Source organism: Stegodyphus dumicola, chromosome 1, assembly GCF_044657685.1.
Source record: "Stegodyphus dumicola isolate Sdum_Otavi_A_Nest chromosome 1, ASM4465768v1".
Taxonomy (NCBI): Eukaryota; Metazoa; Arthropoda; class Arachnida; order Araneae; family Eresidae; genus Stegodyphus; species Stegodyphus dumicola.
Genome location: NC_140768.1, coordinates 165,049,781 through 165,062,678, shown reverse-complemented (window position 1 = coordinate 165,062,678; position 12,898 = coordinate 165,049,781). Strand labels below are relative to the sequence as shown.

At 31.3% G+C, this 12,898-nt stretch overlaps 1 long non-coding RNA gene across 1 annotated transcript; it reads left to right on the top strand.

Annotated features, from left to right (window-relative positions):
• Positions 1 to 945: 945 nt before the first annotated feature.
• On the top strand, positions 946 to 6,885 carry LOC146999383 (uncharacterized). The gene is made up of 3 exons (XR_015042844.1): positions 946 to 1,018; positions 3,830 to 3,920; positions 6,744 to 6,885. It is a non-coding gene; the product is annotated as an uncharacterized LOC146999383 (long non-coding RNA).
• Positions 6,886 to 12,898: the final 6,013 nt, after the last annotated feature.

Genomic DNA, 12,898 nt, shown 5'->3' with positions numbered 1-12,898 from the left:
ACCCATGCAGATAGCCCGTTCGCGGGATTCGAACCTCGGATCGCACTACCAGGGTTCAGCGACTTTACCGCTCGGCCGCTGGTGGGCCAAAGACACGCTAGGAAAGCGGAGGAAATACCTTATATTACTTCTCTTTTTAAAGGCCGACTTTTTTTTAAGGGGATCCAATCACTAAATCCTGGGTGTGGATATACCTCATCCAACACCTTTTTAGTTAACCTTTTCGGGCGCCACTGTAGAGACATTAGGATTTTTTGGGGAAGCCGTAGAGATGAAAAATTAGCAACCGCCTTCGCCGTGAATCGAACCACGGACCTCTGAAATACCGGCCCAGCGTGCAGAACTATTACACCACGAAGGCACGCTAGGAAAGCGGGAGAAATACCTCATAAGGAAAATTTTTTTTCCTCTAATTACAGGACAGAAAATGTTTTTCAATCGCGCGATCTGTTATTGATATTGAATTACAGTCGTGTGATAATTTCGCAGTAAAGATACATCTCTGATGACTATCCAAGATTCTAGAAACTTTGGTCTTATATAGAGATGGTCGTCTTATAGAAATAATGCTTAATATCAATATTTATTTATAATCTCAGAACTATTGGTCACTTTCAGAAGTGGTCGTTTGAGAGGCGATATTCTATATATTTATTTACTGATACTCTCAGATTCCAAAATTTGTTTATATTCTCAGAAATATTGGATGGATGGTGGTCGTCCCATACATGCAAAATTTTACATTTCATTAAAAATGAATTCGGCATTATTTAACTATTTCCCTATTAATTAATTAATTAGATAAAGAAAAAATTAGGAAATAGTTCTGTTTATTACGGAATAATGTAGGAAGTTCTACAGAACTATATTCTTTCGCGTCATTGCACATTGTATCCGGCAAACTACTAGTTCCTCGTATTCTTCCGCAAATCCGTAAACATCTGTCTGATTTGAAACGAAATCCAAAATGGCTGCGCCATGAGGTTAACTTGTATGGATATTTTTTGTTGCATGAAAGGTAAGTTCAGTTGCAATACTTGTATGTTTACTTTTTTTGCTTTTCGAATTTATGTCATTTTGACAGTTAAATGTTTCACAGCTTTATGAATTGTTACCATTCTGTCGTGAATTACGTGTATCTCAATGGCTGGCTGTCTTTTCAAATATCTAATTTGCCCTGCTATCCAAATGTTTATGACTGAATTTTTTTTAGTTTATGCATTCAGTTTCAAAATAATATGTGTGATCAGATTGCTTATTATTTTATTGCAGCAATAAATTTATGTTAAATAGTTTGAACAATTGTATAAAAATAAGAGTTTGCATTGTTTTGTTCAAAATATGTATGGTTGAAACATTATCTTAATCTAGTTTGTAATTCAAGTTTTTTGGGGACTACTGTTCTGTTATTGGGACCAGAATCGGAAATGTATGAACCTGTGTTCGTAAGTATGTGCATAGATGTTTGAATGTAGACACACACACATACAAATATACAAGCATACATAAATACATTTCTGAACCCGGTCCTGATAACAGAACAGTACCTTTTTTTAATCTTTTTTGAATATTTTATAAAATGATTAAGCATTTTTCAAACTACATAATAAAAGTATTGATAATTTTTGTTGAATCTTGCAAGTTGCCTAACATTCAGAATTATTGCTACCGAATTTTACTGATAGGTTTTTTCGAGTTGACATAATCTGTCTGATAAATAAAATAAACTGGTGTTTAAATTATATGCATTTCTCTTAATGTTTCATTGAAAGTGAGATGGAAATACAAATGCTATCCAGAAAAGTGAATTCTTTTTGCCTGAAATAACAAACTGTACTGAATGATTAATGTTTATATCATTTTAGAAATGTCAATATTAAAGTTTCTCCCCCTTCTCTTCTTATCTGGGTTTTCTTTTGGTGTTAGAAGGAGGAAAAGTCTGTAATGTTTTAATTAAGGAAATAATTAAAACATTACAGTCTTTTAAATAACACAGTTACAGTATCATTTTAAGATTCGACTTGCAGGAAGACAAAATATGGTCATTCAATCAAATGCTTATGATTGCTTTTAACATTTTCTCATAAATATTGTTTGCATTTTTATTGTATTTTAGATACTTTAGTTATGTAAAGTGAACATAAGAATATTAGGAAAGCTGAAGAATATGAATAGCTACCATAATACATGTATTTTTTCATCGAGCCTATTGTTTTAGAAACCAATGCACCATTATTATATGCTGGCTTATTTTATAGTTATATGCAGTTTAATTTTATGTTCATGTTACTGTAGTATTGTCATTATAATAAAAGTATTGATAATTTTTGTTGAATCTTGCAAGTTGCCTAACATTCAGAATTATTGCTACCGAATTTTACTGATAGGTTTTTTCGAGTTGACATAATCTGCCTGATAAATAAAATAAACTGGTGTTTAAATTATATGCATTTCTCTTAATGTTTCATTGAAAGTGAGATGGAAATACAAATGCTATCCAGAAAAGTGAATTCTTTTTGCCTGAAATAACAAACTGTACTGAATGATTAATGTTTATATCATTTTAGAAATGTCAATATTAAAGTTTCTCCCCCTTCTCTTCTTATCTGAGTTTTCTTTTGGTGTTAGAAGGAGGAAAAGTCTGTAATGTTTTAATTAAGGAAATAATTAAAACATTACAGTCTTTTAAATAACACAGTTACAGTAATGTTTATTGAAGCAATCAGTACTGTGTGATTGAATAATGTTAAAATGCATTGTTCATAAGGAAATTTGCTTATCTTTGTGTTATAGATTTTATTTTGACACAAGCTGAAATTTGAATTATTGGAAGCACTTTGAAAACCTGAATTATTTCCTGAATCATTAATCAGGCCAATATATAACATACAAATTTTCATACAAAATTATTTCTTTGAGCATATTATAAAGAGCTCATTTAATTTTATTATTTGTACAGATTTTAGAAAAAAGTAGCATGTAACAGTTAAAGATTTATTGAAGCCTACTTGTTACTTGTGGTAACAAAGAAGTGTGAAAGATATTGCCACATTAGCGAACATGACGATCATTGATGCTTAGTTTAATAATATATTGAGAAATGCTGGGAACTTTCAGAAGTAGACATTTCGGAAATGATGGGCTTGATAAGAAATTTACATGGTTTTATTATTTATTCTTTAGTTAAGAATGGATTTTAGATGTTCATGTGAAAGAATTCTGTTTAATTAGTGAAAGAATTGTTAAAGTTTGGCATTTAAAAAAATGAATTAATAATATGCAATTATCTTTTTATTATACATATATTACTATATATTTCTAATGCGCTATGTAAATGTCAGTGCTAAACAATTGAGATACTATTGTCAGGGCAATCTTTTCTTATACATGAAAAATTCTGATACTTTCTTATCATCTACCCTCACAGCTTCAACTTAAGCTAAAACAGCAAGAGTATGCACACGATAATAGCAAACTATGAATATGCATACCACACACATGTATTTACATGCTTTATATTTAATCTTTATTTCTGAATAGTATTCCATTCGATGAAAAATATGTGAATATTGACCCAATATATATTTTTTTTGTGTGTGTGCATCCTAAAATTTCTTGTTTCTTATAAAGTGCTTATTTGAATTACTACTTGTGAACAGAGCAGTAGATATGAACCATAAACTAACCATTTTGCCAATTTTCACAGCTTTGCAGATAGTCAGAAAGCACCAAAATTTGTAATAATGTTAAGTTTAAATGATGTTCTATACTTTTGTGTTAATTTTTCTATTCTATTAATTCTATTACTGTGTTATCAAACTTTCTGCAGGAATTTCAACTGGTTGAGATGTTATTACCATGTGGAGAAGAATTTGGTTTTCAAGCTAGAAAAAAATTGCAGCTGAAGGATTTTGTAGAAAGTCAGTCAAACTGGTTTTAGTTAATTATAATTTAATTTTGGGTGAAGAATTCTCAAATTTATTTATCATAAGTGTCTAAAGGTCTTCTAACTTAAATTCTGCTTGTTTTTGAAATTTTTCATGACATTCATTCTTTGATTATTATTTTTTTTTTAAATTTACTAACTTATGTCCAGGCACATAATGTTGCATTTAATGCCATACCTTAAATATCATAAAATGTTAAAATAATACATTTCACTTAAAAATGTGGTTGTGACAGTAAATTTTCTGTTACATTTAATCATATCTATAAACATTGGTATACATCATTTTTCAATAATCTGTATATTATTTTGTGCATTTCTTTTACATCCAAGATCTGGCATATGACTTGCTTTTCAAACTGATAACATGGTGTAATAATGTAATCTAATGGTTAAAGTTTACTATGGAATGGGCCAAATTTAATAAATTATTCTTTGATAGAAATCTATTCATGTGTTCAATGTGTCTCATCTCTTTAAATTGCTAAAGTAAATTTTATGTACTTGCATTTAGGAATTTTGACTGTATCAGAGTAATTTTATTTCAGTTATTATAACATGCAAGGGAAAAAATTCATTCATAGCTCCGTATTTAAAATTAGTTAATCAAAGTCCTTAATAAAGAGGGACGTTTTGTTGTTTTTAATATTGATAGAGTTTAATTCAAAAATATGCCACATTAAGGGTTACTTTTTAACCTAATTTAAAATTTTCATTACTTTAACATGTCCAATAATTGTTATTTTAACTCCGATATTGTAATAATATCAAAATTCCTTACTTTTTGATAGGTAATCCAAATGTAAAACAAGAAAAAAATTAAAATCTAGAAGTATATTTATTTCATACCTCTAACAAATAAAAACAACACAAGCACTTTTTACTGTCTATCTGCATAGTGTGGCATGTCCCATAAGACTGAGATTTGTATGGTCAAATCCATGTTTCAGTTAAAGGAAAATGTATGCACAGTCTTCTGATTTTCCCTTCGATTAAGGATTCTGTATATACTAGCATAAGAAATATATTAGTTAATGCAGTGTTATACATCAATATTTATAGACAATTATTGTGGCTATGTTTATTATAATTTTGTTCACTGTAATGGCTGGAGTGCCTAAACCATCATGCTGTGTAAACCAAACTCAAATCTTCATCTCTGCATACTGCTCCACTAGTGTTTAAACCACTGAAATGGTGATTATGGTAGAACATCTTTGATAAAAATTTACTCTAATGTAACCCTTGGCGAATCGTTTCTTTTTTTTATATCAAGATCGTCACCTGAGAGAATCGGCACCAATTTCAGGGTGGCCGCTACACAAAACCAAAATAAGAAGTCAAAGACATACACAAACTCTGTGTCCATGTACACATCGACCTATTAAAACAGAGAACTGCACAAACTGGGCATTGTGCACTGCCTTAACTTTGTCCATGTACACATTGATCTATTTTCACTTTAAGAAAATCAGAAAGTTAAAAATATCATAGTTACCAGAAAAAATTCGCCACTGCCTAACACACAGACAACCAAAAATACACAAACAGAGAGGAATAAGTTACCAAAAATACATATTTCCTAACATAAAAACATTAAACAACAAATCTTCTAACAAAAATTAACACACAAAGACAAAAAAATAAATGAAACATCATTTTTTTAACATACCTTTTTTTTCACATGCATATGTTTAGGCTTCCCACCACCATCCTCCAGGTAAGCAATTCAATTAAATTTTTCGTCTCTTAGTTACCTCAGACATACTCAAACGATGGTACCCACACCAAAATAGTAAATAGCATGTTCAAAATACAAGACCATACCACTTCCGTGCAACCAAACACAGCAATTGAAAAGAATGGTAAGAACCAAAAATTTGGGTCCGTACAAAAGGTTTACTATTAAAAAAAGTAGCCCAAAACTAAATTTATCACAACACATTGGCAATATTTGCAGAAATAACTCCTTTTTATTGACAAAAAAAAAGTTTTTTTTTTTTTTTTTTTTCCCAAAGGCTACTTTCGCCAACATTATCAACATTAGGGTTACCGAAAAACTTATTTGACGCAACGGGCTTCTACATTTCACAAACAACCAATACCACTTTGCGATTTTTTTTCAGACAGAAACCAAAGTGTACCATACAGTAAAAATTAGCCACATCTTCATTTACTACTGTTACAAGTACTTCTTTGGTAAATTTCTGCGGTTAAATTCAAAAGTTTAAAATTGCATTAACATGATCAGATTTTATTTTCTGCACGTAGCTAACAATTACTTATGAGTTGTCAGATAAATGTTACCAGATGCAGTTAATTATTTTTTACTTGCCAATCTCATGAGACAAGTTTTTTTTTTTGGTCCTGCAAGACTTTACTTTGTGTTGCAAAATAAATTCATTCTCACTCTTTTTGGACTTGCCTACACATTACATTTAAAATAGTTTTATGAATAGGTAAGATGTGATTATCATAATTTTGTTTCTCTCTTTATCTTGGCAACTTTATATGTTAATTCAGTATCCAGGTTACCTACCAGTGGCTGATTGATAAAACTGCTCATATGTTCAGCTGGTGGTTTGAGTTTATTTTCTGACATAAAAAATTTTAAAAGGCATCCCCCATGTTTATTTTATTATAATCGAAAAATCAAATAATTGCTACTCTGTTTATAGGTGCTAAATGTTAAAATATTTTAAATGCTTCCTTTAATTTGCATTCTAATAGTCATTTGTTTAAATTTAATTATGAATTATATTCACATATAGTAATTGTGAGTGTTTTTTTATTTTAGGTGCTGTGAAAGGCAATGACAGAGATCCAATTTATCAAGAGTTCTTATATACATAAGAATACATGGATATAAGATTGTTTTTCATGAATTCAAATAAAATGTGATAAATTGGATTAATAAAAACTATTTTGAATTTTGAAAAGTGTTTTTCCTCTGTTAATCATAATATAGTGCCATAAATTTCTGAATGTGTTTATTTTTCATCCAAATAGCTTTACAAAAATTTGTCATATTAATAGATATTGCATAATTTAGCATTATTATACATATTTATTATAGCAGATTTAGCTGAACTACTTTTTTAGTCTCTCTGCAGATGAAGTCACAAAGGTAAGTGGTTAGATATTTTTCTGTATTCCCCATTAAGTAATTTTATCTGGTAAATTACCATTACTTATATACTAAAGGTGAAAGAATAAGCTTTCCTTGAAGATACAAAAATTTGCAGATCTTTCAAAAAATTGGTATACATAAAAAAGTTCTTAAATTGCCACATATGCGAAATTGAAAATGTTATATATAAAATAGTTCATAAATATAAATATTTTCACTATTTTTTAACTATAATTCACTGCATTTGTTATATATAATCACAGTTTAAGGTAGCAGTGCTTTTCTCACTGTGATTTCTCATGTATTTTGATTCATAAATACACGTACATAAATCCACGTATTTTGATTTCTCTTTTGAGACCGAATAAAAAATGAACTAAACATTCTCGTTGACATTGAGAGTTGAATAAAAGCTCACCTCAAAATAAAATGAATTAATAAATTTATGGAAAATTTTACATAGCATATATTGAGCAGAAAGTGTAAACTGAATATACTTAATGGAATGAATAATTGGTGGAGTTGATCGCAGAATAAAATGCCTTAATTGCATGGTAAACAGTAGATCTTTTGAAGTTTTTCTATGTTGCATAAAATGCAGATTTAAATTTTTGATATTGATTGTCATATAAATGGCAATTACTGTTTTATTTTGCTCTTAAATGAATGGTTAGTAATAAAATTATGGATGAGACAACCTTTAACATGCGCTAGAATTTACAAAGTTTAATTTGGTGCTGATTTCAACGGGTAAATTTCATTTTACTGAATTTTGCGTAAAATAATACCAATGAACCATTGCAAATTATTTTCAGAACTTTTTTTTAATCTAAAAGGGCTATTAATTTTGAAATGTGACTTCATATTGTCAATCGTAAACTTGTTTCGCTTTTCATTCAAGTCTTGCCATTTGGCAAAATTTAACATATTTACCTTTAAAATCTAATATATTATTGACTAACAAGCCAAGCTATTTAAAAGCATTACACACAATTCTTAACAATGCTTTTTTTAATTTTTAATCTGATTTATTTAAAATGCATTTAATTCATGATATATCTAATTGAAAACATTTTAATATTTTTACATAATTACATGATATATTTCTTCATTTTTCAAATATATAGAAGATATATAACTTTCTGGTGTCAGTATCTTATAAAATGTTTTGCTATTTCCACTGCCCCATCTGTATTGATAATCTATGCATTTATAAACTTTTAGCCTCTTTGAGTGACTGCTAAAATCTGAGGCCTTTCAGATTTTTTTTTTAATTGTGTGAGCAGAAAGATAGAATTTTAGAAGAGCTTCTTGAGTTACCTTTTGAATGATATAAAGAATTGTTAACATAATGTCAAATTTTTACAACTAAATATTAAATATATAAAAAAGCCTGCAGCATTCTCATGTTACAAAAACATATTTATTTATTCTGAGGCTAGGAATTGATTTAGTTTTAAAAATACAATTTATTTCTTTTAACAATTTCCCAACAGTGTCATCAAAACACTATAAATTCCTTATATGTTTTAAAGAAAGATGATTCATTTATGTAAAGATTATTAAATGGCTAATTTTATTATTCAATTTTTAATACAAATTAACTGAAATTAGAAACTGATTTTGTAAAATAATTTAATTATGAATAATTCAATTTGGGGGCTATTGGATGTTTAAAAATGATGAAAAGATTTTTAATATCTTAAAAATAAAAGCAAAATTTTCAGTTTTAATATTTTGTATTAATAATTCATTTTAATTTCCTTGCTCAGTTTTAATATATTCACAAATTCAGATTTAAAAACAAAATAAGTTGTATAAATATTTTCAACATTTCTGATTTTTCCATAGTAACCATAGAAGAACGATTTGAGACTATCTGTGTAAAAAAAAGTAGGTTTTAGATCATCACACCTTCACATACTTTCACTGGAATTTTCCTCTGTATATATACTGGGATGTGACCCTAAGCAGTTGAGAGTATGTATTTAAAAGGTTAAAGGGATATTGTAACTAGTGTTTCAAATCCTGATAACATCCCATACGCTGTCGGTGGGACGTAGATAGGATGTTCTAAGGATATACTGGGATGTGACATTAAGCGCTCAGGAGGATGAGTTTAGGAGGAAATTGGGATATTACGGGATGTCCTGAGGATGTAGTAAGTAGGACTTTAAATCCTAATAACATCCCATATGCTGTCGATGGGACATAGATAGGATGTTTTTAGGATATAATGGGATGTGCTTAGGAGGTTTGTGGGATATCCCGGGATGTCCTGAGGATGTAGTAAGTAGGAGTTCATATCCTAATAACATCCCGCACGCTGTCGATGGGACTTGGTTAGGATATCCCGGGATGTGACATTAAGCACTCGGGAGGAGGTGTTTAGGAAGTTCGCGGGATATTCCGGGATGTCCTAAGGATGTGCGCATATCCCGCGAGCAACATCCTTGGGATATCCCAAGGATGTTTTTGTGCTATGTGGGTAGCGTTGTGTGTTAACGAGACGCGACGTGCCTTCTGAATTTCCATAGACTCTCCACCGGCAGCTCGATAGATGGATGTTTGATGGTTCGCACACTATTTGATTAGGAACACTTCGGTTCCTATTTGATTTCGATTTTCGATTATGAAAGGATATAGATTTATTTGTCAACTGAACCTCCATGTTTGATCTATGATCTGTAAATATTGTACATATTAAAAGTTACATTTAAAAAGTGATTGATGTCGATTTATAGATCTTAGAATGTTTTGAAACAGCTGGTGCATTAGGCCGTCAAGAATTGGATTTAGCACGTTGCAAGTGTGCGAAGTCGGCAAAAAAGGTAAGGCTAAACTTTCTGATTTGTAGAGTAACTATGGCGCAAGAGTCTGTTGTTAAATTAAAATCGAAACGCAAAGTTATCAGGACCACCGTGTCCAAGATTCTAAAAAAAATCGAATCGGAGTTGAATAAAGAAGAAATTGATACATGTACATTAGAAGAAAATTTAGATCAATTAATCACGAAATCAAAAGCTCTGAGTGAGTTAAATGTTCAGATAGAGCGTGACTGGAAATCAGAGGCAGAAGAGTTTGAAGCAGAAATTCTATCTTGTATCGAATACGAAGAGAAAATTCAGTTATGGCAATTCAGAGCAAATAAAAAATTGAAAGAATTTAATAAAGTAACAAATTCGGATAATGAAAACTCTCTTAACGAAACTAATTCTAAAATCGAAAGCAATAAATGTACACGTCTGCCAAAATTAACCATCGCTAAATTCTATGGAGATTACACCCAGTGGACAAGTTTTTGGAACTCTTTCAAGGTAGCAATCCATGATAATGAATCTTTAACAAAGATCGAAAAATTTAATTATTTAAAATCGTACTTATGCGGCAACGCCGCAAACGCGATAGAAGGCTTTTGCATTTCGGAACCAAATTACGATGAAGTTGTCGAAATACTTAAAAACAGGTTTGGCAGAAAAGATATAAACTCACACATGCAAAAACTCCTGAATCTTACCCCAGTAACCAAATCCAGTGACACTGTAAAACTTCGCAAACTTTGTAACACTATCGAAATTCAAATACGCAGCTTGAAATCATTAGAAGTCACACCGGATAAATACAGTTATATGTTGATTCCAGCCATAATGAAAACTCTGCCGTCTGATATAACCTTAGAATTCAATCGTAAAACGGATTCGTCATCCTTTTTTAATGTTGACGAATTATTGCAGTTTGTTCGTTTAGAATCGGAAAGTCGCGAGAGAAGCCATCTTTTGCTCTCCACTCATAAATCAGAAAGCACTTCCTGTGTTTATAAAAAGAAGGGTGGGAAGGGGAGTATCGTTCATTCCACTTACCAGCTCTTGGCGCCGGTTAAAGAAAACAAAAATACTAATTGCTGTCTGTTTTGTAATACATCCAAACATGTTACTGAAGACTGTGAATCACTGACAGTTGATGAGAAGAGAAATTTATTACATAAACATTCCCGATGTTACCTTTGCCTGAAATTAAACCACCGCCTAAAGCAGTGTCGAAGCGATCTCGTCTGCTCCAAGTGCAAAGGTCGACATAACCGTTCAATATGCTTTCGCGCTGAGAAAGAACGAAATCAAAAAAATAAAAGTATAGAAGATTCGCATGTTCTTTCAGCATTCTCACGCAGCAAAATTAAAACTATTTCACTTCAAACTTGTTGCGTAACACTTCGAACAACTACGCAGTCGGTTTTAATTAGAGCTTTACTGGATTCAGGTAGTATGCGTTCCTTCCTAAGAAAAGAAATCGCGGATAAATTGAAGTTTCCTGTTATTCGAACAGAGACTCTTTCGGTATTTACGTTTGGAAATAAAACACCCATTAGAAAAACATTTGATGTTGTTAAGATAAAATTACAGAACAAGGAAACACCGAATTTGAAAATCGAAATTGAAGCTCTCGTGACTGAACAAATTTCAAGTTCTGATTTACCACCTCCTAATCTGGATAGACACATTTTAGGCAAACAGTTAGAAGGTTTACAACTCGCAGATTCTTGGGATTGCAAAGAAAAAATTACTCTTTTGATAGGAGCTGATCATTATTATGATGTAGTAACTGGGAAACTTAAGCGTTTAGACAAACATTTAGTAGCTGCTGAAACGTTATTCAGTTGGTCTCTGCTAGGTTACACTAAAGGTACAACACACACGTCCACAGCCTTTAATATCATAGTTGAGGAAGATATAATATCTGATCAGATAAAGAAATTTTGGGAGCTTGAAAGTTTAGGAATTAAACCTGAAAATCAATTATCCGACCCATTTGACAATACCATAATGGAAAAATTCGAATCGGAAATTTTATACAGAAATTCTCGTTACAAGGTTAGGCTGCCATGGAAGTCTGATAGAAAATATGAGTTACATGACAATAAAGCGATTGCGCTGAAACGATTTGAGAAACTTGTAAAGCGATTTCAGAATAACCCTGAACTCTTTTATTCGTATCAAACAGTTCTACAAGATTATTTACAACAAAACATCATTGAACCAGTTCCAGACACTGTTGATAGTGAATCTCAAATCACGTTTTATTTGCCTCACAGAGAAATCGTTCGTAGTGATCGAACTACTAGTAAACTACGTATCGTATTCGACGCGTCTTCACATGGACCTGGTGAAATCTCGTTAAATGACTGCTTGCATATTGGTCCAAATTTGTATCCTGACATTCTTGAACTTCTGTTGGCCTTCAGGCTTCATCCTGTAGCATTTACAAGTGACATAAAGCAGGCTTTTCTTCAGATAGAAGTAGATGAGAAGGACAGAGATGTAACACGTTTTCTGTTTACTAAAAACCCATTCGATGATCCACAAAATTTTATAACTTATCGGTTCACACGTGTGTTATTTGGCGTAAATAGCAGTCCATTTTTACTGGCTGCAACCATTAAACACCATTTGAAACAATATGAGAAAACCTACCCTGCCACTTGCGAATTTCTAAATGATCACATTTATGTAGATGACATCATTGGAGGACACCAAAACGTTGAACTTGCTTTCAATACCAGTTTAGAATGCGTTAGCATTTTTAGAGATGCTAGTATGATTCTACATAAATGGCACACCAATTCTCAAGAACTGCGCGAATTATGGATTAAAGAAGGTATTGAATCCAAGGAATCTAGTCATGTTTCGGAAGCTGGAAATCCTCCATTGAAAGTGTTAGGAGTCGCTTGGGACAACCAAAGTGACATAATTTACTTTGATGTAAAAAATTTGATAACATTTATCTCAAAACAAGTTAATACTAAACGTTTCGTCCTACAAGCAATA